Genomic DNA, 21,689 nt, shown 5'->3' with positions numbered 1-21,689 from the left:
GTGTTTACTGAGATTCCAGTATGTTTGTTGACACTGTCATCAAAGGACACCACCCAGAGAGTGGTTAGTCTATAGCAATCGATGATTGGATCCTGTACTAGAAGGTGGGGCTTCATTAGCCATATAGTCTGTAACACTTTCCTCCATTCAAAACTATATGAGTGACATGTCTTGTTTATTTTATAGTCCATCCATGCATGCGCATCAAAAAAGTCATTGGATTTTGTTATGAGAGATCATGCGGGGATAAAAATGAGTGCCATAGGATGGCATTAATGGACAAACCAGCGTACCAACCACATTGTCAAACATCTGAAATATTATTTTGGTTATTCCTCAGCCAAAGTCTGTAATCAAAGTGGTTCAGTTTTATTACCTCCATAGAACTGTCTTGAGTGTCTGCGCTACCAAAGAGCATCTCACGCCTCCAAACGCCACTGTGCGCCTAGGTCCCTTTAGGGCAAGTCATTTCACTTAATTACGATTACATTTCATATTAGGAATCACTAATAAAATTAAGCAACAACTGTCTCTTTAGTTTCGTTTCAAAACGTTCGAATCACACAAAATCTGCAGAAACTCGCGTCTGGTCCGAGCCCCTCCCCCCTAGATTCAGCAGTCTATAACGATTGCTGATTGGTTCCTGTACCAGTAGGCGGAGCTTCATTTCCCCATTCGAAACTATACGAGTGACATGTCTTGTGTATTCTATAGTGCTTGTGTGCAAACATTGCATTTCGTCTTCTGAGGAGCAAGTGATATATTATAAGAAAAAAGATCTACACTGGCTTCTCCTACCACAGCAAACTCAATCTTTCTATGGAATATTTGGCTCCATTTTATCGGAAAGTGACATTTTGTTTCCAGTGGCTCATCAGATGGAAACAAATTGTTTATTCGATATTACAGTTTTGCGCAAATTTAATTTAAATCTTTGGAGGGAAACATAGCTATACTGTCACTTTTGCCCTGATCGCTGTTTGCCTCATATTTCCATTCATGTCCTGTCCATAACCAGCCAGTGTGTGTGTGTGTGTGTGTGCTCCTGCAATGTCTCCTCAGTGCACTATTTCTGTCATCATACTCCCCTGCTGCAGCGGTAATAAGGAGCCGAGCTGTGAACTGTGATTCCTGCTCGCAGCAAAAGCTCTAATCCAATCCTACCACAATACTTATGCACACATGTAAATTGAATAGCACCTCCTAATAGGTTTAAATTTCATTTTTATGTAAAATATACGACACATACACACGCTAACAAACAAGCATTCTCGTTGTTTTGAAAGCCCTCAGCTGTTGAGATGAGACAACAAGAGTCTTACGCTAACTAACAAAAGTGTCTCGGTGGTGACAAAGGGTTTTGATTTATACCCACTTATGACTGATTAAACCGATTTTAGATCTTTTCTTTACACACATGTGTATAATAAGGCCACTTGTGCAAAACAAAAGTGCGTACAGTCGCTTCAGCGCTCAAGAGTGACAGGGTAATTCATTGAGGGGTATTTTGTTATGCTCTCAGTTGACTGGATCGGTAATAGCAGCAGTTGCATTTTCCCCCACAGTGTTGAATGATAAGTCGAGCCACCAGCACACAGCACTGTCAATCAGAGCCGTAATGGCTCTCAAGGAGGAAGCCATTTTGAAAATGTCACTAAACTCAAGTTCTAGTTAATATTGGATGCTCATATAATGATATACAGTGAGTTTAGATGAAGTATTATTATTTGGTGTGCTAATAAAACGAATTAACAGAGCAGGTTGCTGAATTAGATATTTATTTGATATTTGTTTAAATTGCTTAACAATGACAGGAAGCTTTTTTCTGCCTTACAAACCAGATAAATGAGAGGTATTTTGAAGCTAGCTTGCTGTTCTTTATCAATAGTGCTAAGACAGATGTTTAAACTAAACTGTATATCAATAACATTTAGCTTCTGTGAAAACACATTTACTAAAGTCCCTCTAAGGCAACTCTGTTGCAACCCTGGCTCATTGCAGATACGTACCCACGTCTACATTTCTGGGGACATCGAAATACGTAACTGGAGACAGGTCGCTCACAGTTTTTGTATCTGCATATCTATCAGAGGCCGCAACATACATTTCAGCAGAACTGGGGTGCATTTCCCAAAACCATCGTTAGCCAACTAAGGTCACAAGTTTGGTCGTTGCAAACATAGTTCATTGATTTAGTAATTTAGCAATCAAATCTGTCGTTCTAATGAACATTTGCAAACAGCATCGGAAACCTTTACGCTTGTAACTACACCTCTAGAGCTGTAGTTAGAACCATAGTTCCTTGATGTTAGAAACCTACAGTTTCATTTCGATAGTGATCTGAAATTTAACAAACAAGTAAATTCAGTTGTTAGATGCAGTTTTTTCCAATTGCGGTTTGTGGCAAAAGTGAAGTAATTTCTCTCTTTTAATGACCTTGAGAAGGTGATCTATGCTTTTATTTTGGGAAGACTTGACTATTGCAACTCTCTGTTCTGACAGGGAATCGCAAGTATGAGCACATATCCCTAGTTCTTTCCTCTCGGGGATGGCTGCCTGTTAAGTCACAGATTTATTTTAAACTATTAGTTTTTGTTTTTAAATCCTTAAATGATCTGGCATCTTACTTATCAGACCTCCTATATGTATATAACCCTGGTAGGTCACTGAGGTCTTCTGATCAGTTTATTCTTTCGGTACCAAGGTCCCGGTGAAGGCGAAGTGGAAATCAGGCTTTTGTTGTTTAAACTCTGACCTTTTTAATGTTGAGGGTTTTGCCTTTTGTTTTAATTTTCATGTATGTGATGTAGGTTTTATTTTAATTAGTATTGATTGTGTTCAGCACTTTGGGAGCCTTTGTGTTGTAAAAAATGTGCTATATGAATAAACTAACTAAACTTTTCGCTATTCATTTTGAACATTCTAACATTTAAATTTGTAATGATTAAAAAAATAAAACCAGCACACAACACTGTCAATCAGAGCCTTAATGGCTCTTAAGGAGGAAGCCATTTTGAAAATGTCACTAAACTCAAGTTCTAGTTTACATTGGATGCTCACATTATGACATAAAGTCAGTTTAGATGTAGTATTTTTTGTGCTAATGAAACTAATTAAAAGAGCAAGTTGCTAAATTTGATATTTATTTGATATTTGTTTACATTTCTTGACAATGACAGGAAGTTTGTTTTAATGCTAACGTCATATAATCCTTTAGAAAATTGATAAAATTCTAAATATTACTTTTTTATGTTTTATGTACAACAACAAAACACTTTTTTAGTGCTAATGTGACAGTACACTTTTAGGAACTTGAAAATATTCAAAATAATACTTTTTAACATATTTCCTAGCAACAACAGGAAGCAGCAACATAATAACAATAATACAACGTAAAAAAAATGCAACAAAATAAAGAGGGAAATATAGTTTGCACAAGCTTTTTGCCTTACAAACCAGATAAATGAGAGGTATTTTCAAGCTAGCTTGCTGTTCTTTATCAACAGTGCTAAGACAGGCGTTTAAACTAAACTGTACAGTTAGCATTTAGCCCTTATGATCAATACCAATTACCTTCTGCTAATTCACACACCTTCAAAGTCAGGACTCAGGAAAATCTCTCACTACTTAGTAAATACATCACTGTGGTGTTGTTAAAGTAGAGTTATGTTGTAAATATGAGTATTATGAAGGCAGTATGAAGCGCTAACTGCTTCTGTAGAACATATACAGATGAACATTTACAGGCCTGACTAGCGTAGCGTTAGCACCATTCATTACACATTAATCAAGAAAGCCATTTACTTTCATTAAATGGCAAAATGGCTTGCTGACCTAAGGTAAAGAGGACAAATATATGCAAAGATTAATTACATTTAGTGCTATTAGTCTTTGTGATTTCCATACACATTCTTGAAAATGTGAAGAACAGGTGTGAGACTGTTTCTGGAAAGCAAATTCATGGTCACTTCGATCTGCAAATGCTATTGAACAGTGACTAAGCAACTACTTTCAATAACAACAACAGCTCATGAGCTTTAATAAGGAACCAGTTGACCTGCGTGTAACTGCAATCCATCATTCGTTAGTTAGAGAATCAATGTGCCGTCACCGTTACAAGAGTCTGTCCTGAAATATGACCACAACACTGTCAGCGTCTGTAACCGCTATAACCAACAGCTCTGAATTTAACCATGTCTGAATTTGAGTGCTAAGAAAAATCTTCTTCATGTCAAATATGATTGATAAGTGTATACAATCCTTTAAAAGTTGTTATAAAATAATGATTATATGTGAATATTCATTCATTGGAGTATATATTCACAAGTAATTTCAACTTACATTACATTGAACTAGCTTAAAACATCAAGTTAAATCAAAAACTTAAAACACGACTTAATTCAAAACAAGATTAATTGATTTTAAATAGAAAAAAAAAAATTTGTTGTCATAAATTCTTACAGTACGCACACATAATTTGTCACAATCACCAGCGAGCCAGGCTTGCAGATGCCTGGTGAACATGCACGATTGCCTGGACTACAATTCTGTCAATTTAAGAACTACATATCCTGTCATGCACCTCACACACACACACTTGTTTTCGGATCTCAGATGACACAGCTGGTAGCTGATCAAAGACTGATTACATTAACTATTTAAACATCTCACATTCCCACACACATTGCTGAGTCTTGTTAACCTGTAGCATTATGAAGCGTTCTCTGTGTCTAGTATTTTTGTTTCTTGACCCAAGCCTTGTTGCGTCGTTTAAGTTATTGCAGTCTGTGCCGAACTTATTGCTTGTGAATTGACTACACTTCTAGATTGCCTTTGTGTTACTGTTTGCTTGACTGTTGCCTGCCTGACTATTCCTTGTTAAATAAAGCTGCATGTGAATCCTCACTTCTTTGTCACCCGATTTCCTGGATGCTAAATTTTATATATATATATATATATATATATATATATATATATATATATATATATATATATATATATATATATATATATATATATATATATATATATATATATATATATATATATATATATATATATATATATTTATTTATTTATTTATTTATTTATTTATTTATTTATTTATTTATTAATATTATTAATAAATGTGCACCTAAACTGTCCTGTTTCCACCAAAATTTTTCGTCGAGAGCTTCAAAGGGTCAATATACATGGCCAGGCTGCTACTGCCAAACCCTTGGTCTTTCGTTTCAAAATTGGTTTTAATGGTGCCAGCAGAGAAAATCTTGGGCTGTGGACAATGTAAAACATGTATTACTCTCTAAAGACTTCACTGTCTTTCCCACATCTAGGAGAGTAAGGTTGTGGATAAGTCCCAACAAAGTGTACCAACCAGACTGCTGCATTTCATTATCCAACCTTTCTATATTGTGTGTATATTTATGAACAAAATGCTGTACTTTTGATCTTACTACTCATTAAAATAATCTTAAATGTATTATTTCATCTAAAATTGTTGCATCTAAACATGTTTTGATCTCTGATGAGTCCACCTTCACTGCCTTACCCACATCCGGGAGAGCTACAGTGTGGAGAAGCCCCAATGAAGCGCACCACCAGCCATACAACCCCTGTATATAGTATATACTGTATGAACAAAATGCTGTACTTTTAATATCACTATTCATCAAAATATTGTTAAAAATATTATTAAATCTAAAATTATTTCATTTAAACATGTTTTGATCTCTGATGAGTCCACCTTCACAGCATTACCCACATCCGAGAGAGTTACGGTGTGGAGAAGCCCCAAAGAAGCATACCACCCACACGGCTGCATGTTTTATTGTCCAACCTCTGTAAATAGTGTATATATTTGAACAAAATGCTGTTCTTTTGATCTCACTATTCATCAAAATAATCTTAAATATATTATTTCATCTAAAATTATTTTATCTAAACATGTTTTAATCTCTGTTGAGTCCACCCCTACTGTAGTCACAATCACCAGCAGCAATCTAATCCTGGCAGATCGCTGGTAAACACATAGTTCGCTAACGGACTACAAATCCGTCATTTTGGACTACAAGTTCCAGTCACGCAGTCCGGTGATGACACACACAAACAGAGACAGCTGAAGCTTTTCATATATGATTACATGGACTATAAAGTGAGCACTCACATTACGACGCGTTTTCCTTGCCTCGTCTTACGTGTTTGAACTTGGCATTGTTTTGTTTGTTTTATGTTGTCTACTGCCTGCCTTTTTAACCATCCGCCTGTTTATGACTCCGACTTTGGATTTCCTGTGTACATCAGTTTGCCCCTGTGTTGCCCATTGTTTGCCTCATCATCTCAGTTTAATTAACCTGCGTCTGGATCTGCACTTCCTTTGTCAACATCCGCTTCACATTACAACTGTCTTTCCCACAGCCAGGAGAGTTGCGGTACGGAGAAGCCCCAAAAAAGTCTACCATGGTGTATATATATGAACAAAATGCTGACTATTCATTCAAACATTCAGAAAATATAAAAGAAACGCACTGATAATAAAAAAGGTCTTAAAAATGTTTTTAAAAAGGATGATTTCTAAAGGATCATGTGATAACGGCAGAAATTGTTGAGTATTTTGTAATTATAACGCACAAATATCACGTTCATTACTGTATTTTAATAAACAAATTGCAGTCTTGGTGAGCATTAAAGACTTGTTTCAGAAACTATTTAACAAATTGAATAAATAAGTGAATTTCTGAAACTGACAACAAACAGCAACTATTATCACTGCTTTCTAAACATCTATCTACTTTACAAAACGTTTCAAATTTGAACATGGATATGAATCAGATTTTTTTATGAGGCACTAATAAAATATTCCCTTAACTAGTTTTGGCACCACATAAGATTCCTCAAATTCCTAAGTGTCTGGAACTCATTTATCTGGCTCAGGAGATGGATGCTGGCGGAATAGAAAAAAAACAGGACACTCCATTACGCGGTATCCACTCATTCCTGTCCTCTCGTTCTCTTAAGAGTCACAGTTCCTGACAATACAACCTCTGTTCTGTGAGGAAGACCTCAGACCAGCAGAAAAACACCAGCAATCATCTCGAGCGCTGGGTCCTCCATCTGAACGCCCAGCTCTGTTCATGTCTGAACTAGAAAGATTTGTTTCTAAGTTCTCTTAAAGTTTTCTTTAAAAAAAAAATCACTGGCAAAATTTCATATATACAGTTGAAGTCAAAATTATAAGCCCGCCTGAACTATTAGACCCGCTGTTTATTCCCCCCCCCCCCCCCCCCCGTTTTCTGTTTAACAGAGAGAACATTTTCTCGACACATTTCAAAAACAATAGTTTTAATAACTCATCTCTAATAACTGATTTGTTTTATCTTTGTCATGATGACAGTGAATAATATTTGACTAGATATTTTTTAAGACACTTCTATACAGCTTAAAGTGACATTTAAATGCTTAACTAGGTTTATTAGGTTAACTAGGGAGGTTAGGGTAATTAGGCAAGTTATTGTATAACAATGGTTTGTTATATAGACTATCGGGGAAAAAATAGCCCAAAGGGGCAAATAATTTTGTCCTTAAAATGGTGATTAAAAAATTGCTGCTTTTATTCTAGCCAAAAAAACAAAGACTTTCTCCAGAAGAACAAATATTATCAGACATACTGTGAAAATTTCCTTGCTCTGTTAAACATTATTTGGGAAATATAAAAAAAAGAGAGAAAAAAATTCAAAGGGGGGCTAATAATTTATTCAATTGTATAATTTCGTGGCGTGGACATACACACACTTTTTTTCCTGAAATATTTATGAACATATTCTTAGCTGTTTTTTAACATATACTGTATGTGTTTCACAAAAGACATAATAATTAATTATTAGAAACTGTGAGAAATATTTTTATAACATGTCTGCGTTTCACAAAAACTGATGACAACAAAGAAGTTGTCATAATTTATTGTCAGAAACTACAAGCCTACATATTTTTTCCATTGCTATTTCCTTCAATGCAAACAAAAACAATAGTGTTTCTATGTTTTTACAAAAGAGGAAAAGGATATTTAAAGGTTAATTAGCATTCAAATATTAATTATATATTCACCTAAATATATTCACAAAAATATATTCACCCCAAAATTATTTCTTTGTGTTCTGTTAAACATAAACAAATAAGAATGTTGGGGGAAAACATTCAAAAGCCATTGACTTAGTAGTATTTTTAAAAGTATTTTTTTAAAGTAATAGTATTTTTAAAAAATTCAATCAAGTTTAGAACCACACGAGTGTGATTATATGGTGGGAAAGTGTTTATTATTGTTACTAAAAAAATATTTAGCTTTTAAAATGTCTACAAAGTGATGGACAAAGAATGTAAATGTCTGTTTTTAGTCAGCCTTACAGAGACAGTTCACCCAAAAATGAACACTTTCTCACCATTTAATCACACTCAAGTGGTTCTAAACTTTAAAGGGCACCCATGTTATCCCTTTTTCAAGATTTAAGGTAAGTCTTTTGTGTCTCCAGAATTTCTCTGTTAAGTTTCACCTCAAAACCTCCATCAGATTAAACCGATTGTTACAAACCATTTGAGTTAAAAAACTACACTTATTTTATTTGATCAAATTGACTGTTGGGTTTTACAGTGTAGTAGTGTTAGTTAATAGTTTGTTAATATTGTGAATTGTAAAATAACCAAAAGTGTTCCGTATTTTTTCTATAAAAGGCATGACGCCAGCTTCCTCCAACCAATTTACTTTGAACCAGTCCTAATTACAACTTGCCGACTTGTAAACACAAACTTCCCAGAAGGACCCGAACATCCCATAATTCTTATGTGAGAAAACACAGGCCCATAATGTTCCCCCTTAGTCACCCACAATTCAGCCTCTGTGTTTTGCAAATGTCGTTCCTCACACCTGAAATCAATTAAATCGCCCAACAGGACGAGAGATACGAAGTCTTGCCGCAGTAAATTTAAAGTGTTAAGCTTCTGTGCAGCAGCTCCATCAAACACCGCTTCTGTCCACTGACTCAAAAGTTTGGCCTCGACGACTAGACTCATTAAACTTACTGAAGCAGAACCGCAATACTGATCTGAAATCAATACACTACTTTGTCATAAAATAGCCAAAGGTGTCTATTTTGATAGGAAAGCTGATTTTTGAATTGTTTGAAATAAGAGTCTGCAAGATAGATACGTGGGTGATTCTAGGACTGCAGGTATAGACCGTTTCGAGAGATGTAAACAATAACAATGGTCCAAACGTATTTACGATTTTACATTTTGAAATTCTATAGCTTCCGAGAATCCTGAAAGGTACACATATTGATAAATTATGTTACGACGATTGATTTAACATTAGGATATGATGGAATTGCCTCTTGTAACACTTGTGAAAATAGTTTGATAACAAGCAGGAAATGTTCATGTGCCAGTGATGACATCACATTGAAATGATCTATTTTAGAGGAATTAATAAAAACACATAATTTATAACAATTTATTGCTAATTGTTTTCGCAAATAAACTTCATTTTGTGTAAAAAGCCTTTTTCAATTGATTATACTGTTCCTATTTTAATATTTTGATGTTTTAAACGGCTTTTTGGACAGCTGCTTCTCACTTAGGGCTGTCAATGCTAATTAAGGAGAGATGGTCACTAATGGGCAGGGCTTTCCCCCTTTAAAGACACATACAAAGGGAGAGTGTCAATCAAAGTGTTTCTGCAGACTGTTTTTGTGAATGTGATTAAAAATATAGAGTTAATTATTATTGATCATTAGAGGCTGGATATATTCACACACTGTTACCACACAACTGTGATTAATCCCCTAATAAAAGTGATTTTTTTTCATAATAGGTCCCCTTTAACTTTATGAAATGCGAAACATATCTCCACTTATAGATTTCCCCATGTAATATAAAGAGAGTGTGTGAGCGAACGGGGGATGGAAAAGCGTGTGAGCTGTGAATGAGAGAGAAAAGAGGAGAGATGAGGGGAGTTTCAGAGGCCGGTGTGAGTAATGGATATGGAGAGAGACAGTATGAGGGAGGCGTCAGGAGGAACAGTGTTTATGTGTGTTGCACAGTTTACTCAAGCATGTATTTATATGGGAAGAACATATGTGTGAATGTGTGTGAGTGTGTGGAAGCCTGATACTGGCCCCCGTCTGCAGCTGCTCTCTCTGTCTGTCTGTCTTTCACACTCTCTCTCTCTCTCTCTCTCTTAAACTCAAATTCAAGGAAATATGAGCAATAAGAAACAAACACAAATAAATATACATATTTGGTTATATTATACATATATGTTGTCACAATAAACAAATTAATAAAGTATTGCAATAATTAAAATTAAGTATATAATAATAAGAATAATAATATTAAATGAATAAATCTCTCTCTCTCTCTCTCTAAGTACGAAACATAATTTTTTTACATTTAAAATTTTATTTAATTTTACATTTAATTTGTTTATTTATTTCGTAATTTCCATTATTCTCAGTGTTTCTCATTAATATAACATACTTCATTTATTCATTTGTTTTTTTGATCCTTCTTTTCTTCATGTATACTCGAAGTGATTTTGATTAATGAAGTAACACTGTATTTTGATATAATTGAATTCATAAATCTTTCGTCACTTTAGAATTCTAAGGTTCTATGTAACATTTTTGTCAAAATTGAGTTATTGACATATTCTTATTAAATAGCAATTTATTTACATTTTGTGATTTTTTTATATAAGTTGTTTACATTTCAAGGCTTTTTAAAAATAAATGTTACCACACAATGTTTGATATGGAAGGCAAAAACTTTAAAGCTCAATATCACAAAATCATTCAGAACGCAGATAGAACCTTATAATTCCACGGTGATGCTTTGTTGATTTTTTGGTGTTGTTTTTGTGTTGGTTTTTTTTATTACTGTAATATATTATTTTACATGCCTGATTCTTAATGCGTAATTTAATGTGCATTTACTAAATTTATTATTTCCACTGTAATGCAGTATTTTATTCATTTTAATTATAATCAATTTTTTAAATTACAGAAACATTTTACAAATTGAAAAAAAATAAATTTCTTGAATCTGACTGGCTGATATTGGGTAATATTTGGCAACAACAGCACTTGTACAGCCTCCTCACCCTTCTGTATTACTCCGCCCACATAGCCTGACAGCAGATCAATAGACTCACTACAGTTTGACAAATGTTGCAGCTGTTGGACAACATAATGTACTTTTGAGGCTTTTTAGGCAAGAATGAAATTGTTTAGATTGCATCTATGCAGTTTATTTATAAGAATAGTGCCTATTTTAAATATTTATGATTTTGGAGATGCAGCGCGTTGGCATTCATCAGCATGTCATACTGAGCAGAGCAAAGCGGATGATGTTCCACCACAAGATAGCGACAGAGACCGCATAATAGGTCCTTAGAGGAGAAAACTCTGTGTAAATTTCAAACTACAGCTGAACAAATGACTATAAAACAGGTAAGTGACATTCTAAGTTGATCTTTCTCTTTTGTATTTTGTAGTGCTGTATTTATACCATAGTAATCTGGTAGTGTTTGCTTTGACATTACGCTAGAGAATCATTCAAATACTCTAAAGTCACGTTTGTAAAGTAGCAAAGATTTTTGCTGTTCTGACATCAGCTGCAGATGTTATTAAATGGCGGAAAAAAGTAGTCACTCATACAAAGGGACTCTCCGTGTTTGATTTTCTTTTTCATATACATAATTATGCCGTCAAACTGTTGTATAAATGCAATATCTCACTCATAGCAGTGCGATATGGCTGTATATTGTCATATCGCACTGCTACTCGTGTGATATTGCGTTTTATATATATATATATATATATATATATATATATATATATATATATATATATATATATATATATATATATATATAATTTTCTATTGTTTCCAATAGAAATTTATATATCCAATGGAATATATGTTTCCAATGGAATAATTTCCATATTAATCAGGGATTCTCTTTATTACTGAAATTAATTAATTTATTTTAATATTAAGTGTAAAGTCACCACAAAATATATCAAAACCTACAGTTTAAATAAATAAATAAATAAATAAATAAATATATATATATATATATATATATATATATATATATATATATATATATATATATATATATATATATATATATATATATATATATATATATATATATCTTTTATTTTAAAAATGACATTTAACTTAGTGCTGACCCTCCATGTGTCCCCTGACGTCTTTTCGTGCGATTCGCTCAACATCAGGGCACAAGAAAATGAAAAGCACCCTCAAGACAGACAAACAGAGGAAGACGGAGATAAAGCGTGCCTGTAAAACAGAACCCACTTGTTAACAACCATATTACAAACAATCTCTCCACTCATGTGCAAAGAAGAATAAACAGGCCGTATCAGCAGAAAGCTCTCGGAATAAGAGCTCATTCAGCATATGAAGTACAGATGTGCTCGGCGAGAGTAAGTGATCACAAAAGAGGAAGACTGTTGACAAGGTGTTGCACAAGGAGAAGAGCGAGAGAGCTGGAGGAGAAGAGAGAGAGAGAAAGCAGAGGAAAGCGGCCAAGCTGGCAGGATGAATGGAGAGTGCAGAAGGAGGGTAATGTGGGAGTTTGATAAATTGTGTGCGTTTTCAAGTGCGTGGGTGTTTGTTTTGTGCGTGTGTGTGTGTGTGTGTTGCTTGAGGCATTAGTGTGAGTCTAGCAGAGAGACGGACGGGAAATGATTTTGCCTCTTCACACTGGTTGAAGCTGCTGGACAGTTTCTTGGTCAACTTGTCTGAATGGTTGCCAAAGTGTGTGTGTGCGTGTGCGTGTGTGTGTGTCTGTGTGAGAGGAGGTGTCATACCACAATTATTTTTCACTTGCCCAGCTGAAAAAATAATAAATAAAGCATTGAAATTAAAATGTTTCGTATCGTTTCCAAAATGTCAATATTAATAGCTATTTACATGTTGATACATTAAACAGCATGTGTGTCTGTGTGTGTGGGGAGGTGTCAAAGCACAAATGATTTTAATTTGCCCAGCCGAAAAATAAAAAATAAAAAATAAAGCTTTAAAATAAGAATGTTTTGAAGTGTTTCCAAAATGTCAATATATAACATAATATCACACGAGCAGTGCGATATGGCTGTATGTTGTCAGTAGTGGGAGGCGTGTGTTGGCATGAGGCAGCAGTGCCTTAGTGTCCCACCAGTGATGATATACAGCCTTATTACACTGCTACTCGTGTGATATTGCGTTTATACAAAAATCCTTTTGTATTAATTCACATCTGTAGCTGACGTCAGAATATCTTTGCTACTTCACAAACGTGAATAGAGCTAGTATTTGAATGATTCTCTAGCGTAATGTCTAATATGATGACAAAACAGTTGATTTTGCTCACGTTTTAAGACTATAAGGCTGAACAGCATGAAATGACATCAGTCTAAAAAGATTTCCCAGTATTTCTCTGCTACTATCGGATTATCACAGTAATTAACCCTAAAAAAACAAAAGCAAAGCAAACACTACCAGATTCCTATGGTATAAATACAGCACTAAAACATACAAAAGAGAGAGAGCAACTTAGAATGTCACTTGCCGGTTAAGTGTAATGATTAGTAATGATTTGATCAGCTGTAGTTTAAAATTACGCTGAGTTTTTCTCCTCTAAGGGCTTATTATGCGTTCTCTGTCCCATCTTATGGGGGAGTGTCAACCAATTTTGCTCTGCTCAGTATGACAGGCTAATGAATGCCGACAAGCTGTATCTTCTTAATTATTAATAATTAAAAATAGGCACTGTCCTTATAAATAAACGGCATAGTTGCAATCTAAGCAACTACATTCTCGACTAACAAAGCCTCAAAAGTACATTATGTTGTCCAACAGCTGCAATATTTGTCAAAGTGTAGCGAGTGTATTGATCTGCTGTCACTCTATGTGGGCGGAGAAATACAGAGGGGTAAGGATGCTGTACGAGTTCTGTTACTGCAGAATATAGCACGGCTGTCAGCCAATCAGATTCGAGAACCAGGTAGAACTGTTGTAGATAGATAGATAGATAGATAGATAGATAGATAGATAGATAGATAGATAGATAGATAGATAGATAGATAGATAGGTAGATAGGTAGATAGATAGATAGATAGATAGATAGATAGATAGATAGATAGATAGATAGATAGATAGATAGATAGATAGATATTTTGGGGCGTTTTTATTATTGTGACACCTTCCTTCATACACTCGCACATACATTCTAGTATATATGGTTTACGAGGACCCTCCATAGAATGTATTTCATACTGTAAAAATGCGTATTACAGTATATGTTCTTTCTTCTACCCCTAACCACACTTACATAATTTTGTATTTTAAAAGACTGAATATTATTACAACTAAGCATTTTGTATTATCAGGACACAATGTAGTGTCCTCATAAACCACATAAACACATACACACACACTTTGTTCTAAATATTGATATTTCAATACATATTGATAATGAAAAATCTAACACATTACAACAATTATTTTTATTTATTTATTTATTTTCATATGGGCGACTGAAAATTTGGCCAAGGCAAGTGACAATCTGAAAAAGCCTGAAAATCCTCAACACTGAGCCATAATCATATCAATGAAACTAAGTTAAATATTTAACATTATATTATTATAATAGAATCATGAATATATTATATAAATAGATTTATAATTATATTATATAACCCACACCATACACCCACGGACATATATATTTGTCTGCATGTACTGTAAATCAAACTGCTCATGCATATAAATGCTCTGCTTTAAGTAGAAAGAACATTAGCATTAAGCGGGGGTCGTGTGATAATTCCATATTAAATACCCATGATTTTAATAAATCCTGATTGATAAAGAGCTATTTCAGCGTCTTCCCAGAGCCCTTTGAGTGTGTGACAGTGATGAAGTCAGACTGATGTCAGGTGAACGCTGTCTGTCTGTCATCGTCACGCCGACAAAAGCGCACAAGATTTGAGATTCAGGTTCGCCTCTGATTTTATTCTGTTTTTGCTAAGCAGCTTTTCTTGAAGCAACCTGACAGACTTCTAGTGACATGTCTTTTCAGGAGCTTTAGTGGGGGTGAATGTGTGCTTCTTCACACTTGCACAGCTGGAGAAGTGTATGTGTGTGTGTGTACTCCTGTAATCCTTCATCATCCCTTGAAATCACACAAAAACACACACACACACACACATCTCCCACTATCCACCTTTTTCCTGCGCCCCATGATGCTTTGCGTCAATAATGGAAGTGACTTCTGTTGAACTGTAAACAAACTGTGCTTTAAGTGTTTTAAAAACTTTTTAAAAATACGCCTGACTTAAATTTTTAAAAAAAGAAACTTTAAATGACTTTCAGGAGACCATGAATAACCCCTCAAAAACTTGAATCAAGTATTTCCTTAGCGATATTAGAGATGTATATCAAATATTAATACACAGCTCTCCGGAAAACTCGATTCTGATTGGTCCATCATGACATTCCAAGGTATAAAAATGTACAGAATCTTCTTTTCTGTTAGTGATAATGTCACAATCACCAGCAATCTAATCCTTACAGATCGCTGGCAAACATACAGATCCCATAGAACTCCGCCATTATATGGACTACAAGACCAGTCATGCACCACACACACACACCGGTTCCTGATCCCATTTGATTACACTCACACAGCTGAAGCTGCTCAAAGTCTCTATAAATAGAGTCTTGTTATTCTGACACTGTGAACATTATGACGCGTTTCTCTTGCCTTGGCTTGCCATGTCTTTGACCCTTGCCTTGTTTGTTTGTTTGTTAACGTTGTGTGCTGCCCGCATTATGACTATTCGCCTGTATATTCCACGACACTGGATTGCCCGCATAAATCTGTTTGCTCATGTGTTGACTGTTGCTTGTCTGACCATTCTGTTTAATAAACCTGCGTTTGGATCCACACTCCATTGTCACATTACAGATAATCTGTTTTTGACAGTGACTATATTGAGACTCAGTAATAATACTAGTAGATTAGTGTTGGCTGCATCCAGAGTTAGTAAACTTAGTTCAATATTTGGAATCTAATTGTTTATTTTTGGGGAAAATAGTCATTTAATAAGCAGGATAAAGTACATCCAGCCTATTGTTACCATGATATGAAGCCCTTCAGTCTTAAAACAGCTTCTAATAAATCTGTCAGGCTTTATTCTGGAAGAACAATCAGCTAGATGTAAATTATCCCTTTAGCCGTAGGATGTTAATCAGCCAATCAGAATAAAAAATCAAGCATTCAACAGTTCAGTCATGATTACTTTTCGTCAATTATGTATAGATATATTAAGCATACAGTTAGTGTTGGCGAGATGATTCTGTTCTGGGCAAAACTCACTTCATAAACAATTTTGATTAATTGTGAGTTGATGTAAATTAGAGACATGAGGATACTGTATACTTTGTTAATACAACAAACTGATATCAGCAATGAGCTAGGAGGAGTTGGGGATGGTGGAGGAAGTGCAGAATTGGAGAATAGAGGTCAGATGTATGATTTAAATAGAGTGGTATGCATGATGTCAGAACCGGATTGGTACACGTCATGAACAGCTGACTGTTAGCTCATCAAGCTAGCTTGACTGACGTGACTGACTGAACTAACGCTACGCTCCATCCCCACAGTACAGTATAACTAACGCTTTCTCAGGATGTGCATTACACATGCCAACAGTTGTCTCCCAGTTGGGGGCGGGGGTTCTGGGGTTATGGGGGGTTGTCAGAATAACACAGTTGAGAACCAGGTTAACTGTACTGTGGTGTTAGTAACTGTACTACAGACCTGGTTTCGGGCAGCCACTGCAATCGGACACTATACCAAAGTTGGCGACCCAGGGGTGTTACAGACCAAAAGCTGAGGACCAGGGGCGGGGTGAAATTACTAGAGTTTTCCAGGAGAAATAACAAAATGGGAGGGTGGCGGGAGATAGGTCTGAAATATGTGAGACTTCCAGGACAAACGGGAAAGTTGGCAGGTATGACACTATTTTATAATAATTAAATGGCCTGGAGTCAATGATTTTGTACCTATTATTCTGTAAGGAAGACAAGAATAAAAAAAGAGCTTTGGCTACAAACATCCTTGTTGTACTAATGTGGTGCTAAATCACCTAACTTTTTTATTACGGAATTTTATATTATTGATTGTAATTTTATTTTATTTTTTTATGAATTTTCTACTCTTAAAAATAAAGCACAAAACCAAAGTTACATCTCAGTCAGCTTTCACTATGCACACTGATTTGTGTTGGCACAACATGAAGGAATTAGCTTAACTTATAATTCATTCATTCATTTTTATCAATTAGTCCATTATTTATCAGGGGTCACCACAGCGGAATGAACTGCCATCTAGCCTGGAATATGTTTTACACCACAGATGCCCTTCCAGCCTCAACCCAGTACTGGGCTGCTTAAATATTAGTTTTTACAAATGTAAGTGGATTAAACATAAAATAATTAATTTGTCCCCCCCAAAAAACTCAAGAATTCTATTGTTTCAGCTCATTTTAATTAAGTAGTTTAAACATGCAGCAAATGTCAAATGTTGAGTGCACATTGATAATTGTTGCACAACTTTATTATTTAAAATTACTTTGTATTAAATGTTTTGAATGGATGTTCCACAAACCAGAAGTGCAATCTATACATTGAAATGCGTGCAGTAAAAGATAACTGCATGATATGTGTGTGTGCTCTGACAGCATCAACACACCTCAGTGGTAAATGAGCAGCAGCTGCGAGCGCTGATCACGCGAGTCTGTCTTCAAATCAGATGGCGTCACCATGTGTGAACACGGCATGAGCCGCAGTGCCCGCAGTGGGAGATACGCAGAACCAATGACCCTGTAAAACTGGACAAATGAATCCAGGCACTCACTGTCACTTTGTTATCATTGATGTTCATAATATCCGTCTCAATCTTGAATGTTTCATTCACTCATTTTCTTTTCGGCATAGTGCCTTTATTAATCTGGGGTCGCCACAGTGGAATGAACCGCTCTTTACTGTTTTAAATAATTATAATTTTTAAGTATAAAATAGTAATTCTTCATTTTAGTTTTGTTTTTGAATTAACATAAATTTTTGTTCCATTCTGTAAAGGTTTGCTAACATTTATTTCAAATTTAAGTAAAGATTCTACACTTTAAAAAATTATGTTGATGTTTGTTAAATTTTCTTGTTTAAAATGAGCTGAACTTACACAATTCTTGAGCTTTTATTGTGACAACTTAATTGTTTTATGTTCAATCTACTTTATTTGTAAAAACTAATAAGATGACTTAATTTATTCCTGTGGTCCCAACACAAATCATTCATTCATTCATTTACTTTTCAGCTTAGACCCTTTATTAATCCAGGGTTGCACATCGGAATGAACCGCCAACTTATCCAGCACGTTTTTACACAGCGCATGCCCTTCCAGCTGCAACTCCTCTCTGGGAAACATCCACACACACTCATTCACACACACACATACACTATACAGACAATTTAGCCTACCCAATTCACCTGTACCGCATGTCTTTGAACTGTGGGGGAAACCGAAGCACCCAGAGGAAATCCACGTGAACGCAGGGAGAACATGCAAACCCCACACAGAAACGCCAACTGAAACGAGGCTCGAACCAGTGACCCTCTTGCAGTGAGGCGACAGCACTACCTACTGCGCCACTGTGGCATCCAACACAAATCGATTGTGTGAAACCCTGTTTTGTGTACAGTGTAGGCAAATAAATATATACAGCAGTGGTCCCCCAGTCCGCGACCGGTACCGGTCCGTGGATCAGTCTTATAAGCCTTTCAGCAATTATTAAACAAAAGGCGAGAGCATTTAATTGTGTAGATGAAGAAAACATTTGTAGTTTTAAGTCCAAGTAATGCTAATAGGAGGCATGGCTCAATATCTAAAAGAAAGCTTTCAGAAATTGATTTAAAAATTGATGTCCAAAAAGTGCTGGACAAAGCCAGATAGTATGAAAAGAGTGGCTGGAGCTTGTTGACCAATCACAAATTAGATCAAAACCAGGGTTAATATGCCAATAATGAAATATATACCAGGGTCTTAGATATGTTTGCCTAAAGTCAATATACTCTATGCAATAACTTGAATTGTATAAGGGAATGACGAGAACAAACAGAGGAGGTTTGATTAAAGTAGATTTTAAAACATTTGCTTCACACCGACAAACTGTTTCAGTTTTGGAAGCAGCCATAATTTCTCAACTGAAAAGTCCAAAGCATCAATAAATAAGTCACTATTTCAACATATTTCCATACTCTACCCTCATAGAATCGGATGAAACATTTCCAATTGTTAATAAAAATTCATAAGAGTGTAAGTGAGGCAAATCATTTTCTTTCTGTTCATCTCTCTCTCTCTCTCCTGGCCGAGCTCTGGCTGGGTTGCTATGGTAACAACAGCAGACAGGTTCTCACATCCCCTCCTTCAGATTCTTCCTGGCTCACTCACCATTTATATTCATGCACAGCAGCTCCATAAACACACACACACAAACACACACACACATGCACAAAGGTGCAAAAACACGCTTAAAACAAACACAGCATCACTGAGCATGAACACACACACACACAAACACACCCCAAGAGACACAAACACACACCCCAAGTGACACACTCTCACACACATACCTATAAACACACTCATAAATACACAATCACAGCTCCTGTGCTCAAACACTATCGATTCTCTCCCGGGGAGGTGTTTGTGTTTGGATGAAGCATTAAACCACACTGGCATTACAATTTCTGACACACAAAGCCAATAACGGCATCGGCTCGATACAAATGCGCACGTCGCTTGTGTTTTTCGGCTTTAATCAGAACTAATGACTGCAGGAAAAAAAATACACTTTTGCCGGGTTTTATTGTTCAGCCGTGTGATTATTGCCTTCGGTAATAAAGTACACCTGCCTGGAAATGAGGTGCGTTGGTGATGGAGGTTTTCGGAGTAATCAGAATTAATACTCAGCTACACCCTCAACACAGGGACGACGGAGGGACTGATACATTCCTCCTCCTGCTTTTCAAAATGGGGTTATTAGAATAGCGGAGATGAAGAAGGCATGTGTGTGCATGAGAGAGATAACAGTTTTTCTTGCTCTTTCTTGAGCTCATTTGGAGGGATAAGCATCGGTAGAGAGAGAGAGAGAGAGGGGGGGGTCTTTTTACTCTGAATGAATGCTAGGAAATTGATATGCTGAAAAATACTGCCATATTTCACTATAGCACAACAGCTAAAATTCTCAAGCTAAAATCCAGAAAGTTGACTGCCTTCAGTATGGAATGTGTGACAGGCCAAAAACTAGCATTTTGGTAAACCCTGTAATTGCTACCAACAGAGAAAATTAACTGCTTTATTCTTGTCTGATATTTGTTTTTTGTTTATTTATTTTGTTTAAATTGTTTACTCCATTATGGAGTGTGCGACAGGCCAACAATTTAGCAATACCTGCCAATTGTTTGCAACATGAGAAAATGTACTCCTTGATTTTTGTTTATGATTTTGTTTATATTTTGCTTATTTTTGTTTACTCCAGGGTGGAGTGTGTTTTTTGCAATACTCGCCGATTGTTGGCATTTGGCAATGTGAGAAAATGTACTGCTTTATTCCTGTTTATTATTTGTTTTTGTTCATTATTTTAGTTTGTTAAAATTTTGTTTATGTTTTTTACTCCAGTATGGAGTAAGCAACAGGCCAAAAACCAGCATTTTGAAATACCTGCCAATGGTTGACAACGTGAGAAAATCCACTGCTTTATTCTTATTCATCATTAGTTTTTTGTTTATTATTTTTGTTGGTTTTGTTTATCTGTTTAAATTTTGTTTATTTTTGGTTTACTCCAGTATGGAGTGTGCAACAGGACAAAAGCTAGCATTGTGTAATGCCCACCAGTTGTTGGAAACGTAAAAAAAATTACTGCTTTATTTTTGCTTGCTATTTGTTTTAGTTTTTTGTTGTTGTTGTTGTTGTTGTTTATTAGTTGTTTTTGTTTTGCTTGTTGTTTTTGTTTATTTATCATTATATTTTTAATTCGGTTTATTTTTGTTTACTTCAGTATAGAGTGTGTGACAGACCAAAAACTAGCATTTCGCAATACCCCCCAATTGTTGGCAACTTGAGGAAATTTACAGCTTTATTTTTGTTTATTTAAAAAAAAAATATTTTTTTTTGTTCATTTGTTTAAATTTTTGTTTGCCCCAGTATGGAATGTGCGACACACCAAAAAAATTTTTTTTAGCAACTAGTAAAAACTACAACGTGAGAAAACAATGTTTTTTGTTTCTTATTTGTTTTTTGTTCATTATTTTTGTTTATGTTGTTTACATCATTATAGAGTGTGCGACAGGCCAAAAATGAGCATTTTGTAATACCTGCTAATTGATGGCAACGTAAGAAATTTCCCTTCTTGATTTTTGTTTATTATTTGTTTCTTGTTAATTATTTTTGTTTACTTTGTTTATATTTTGTTTATTTTTGTTAATATTAGTATGGGGTGTGCGACAGGCCAAAAAAATTGCATTTTGCAATACCCACCAACTGTTGGCTTTTGGCAACATAAGAAAAT

General features: G+C 35.3%; 1 protein-coding gene across 2 annotated transcripts in view; it reads right to left on the bottom strand.

The window, feature by feature from the left end:
- The window catches only part of bcl9 (BCL9 transcription coactivator), a 182,511-nt gene that overhangs the window by 116,208 nt on the left and 44,614 nt on the right, over positions 1-21,689 (bottom strand). The gene's annotated exons all lie outside the window — the stretch shown is intronic.

Source organism: Danio rerio, chromosome 1 (assembly GCF_049306965.1).
Source record: "Danio rerio strain Tuebingen ecotype United States chromosome 1, GRCz12tu, whole genome shotgun sequence".
NCBI classification, from domain to species: Eukaryota; Metazoa; Chordata; class Actinopteri; order Cypriniformes; family Danionidae; genus Danio; species Danio rerio.
This window is presented reverse-complemented; position numbering and strand designations above follow the sequence as displayed.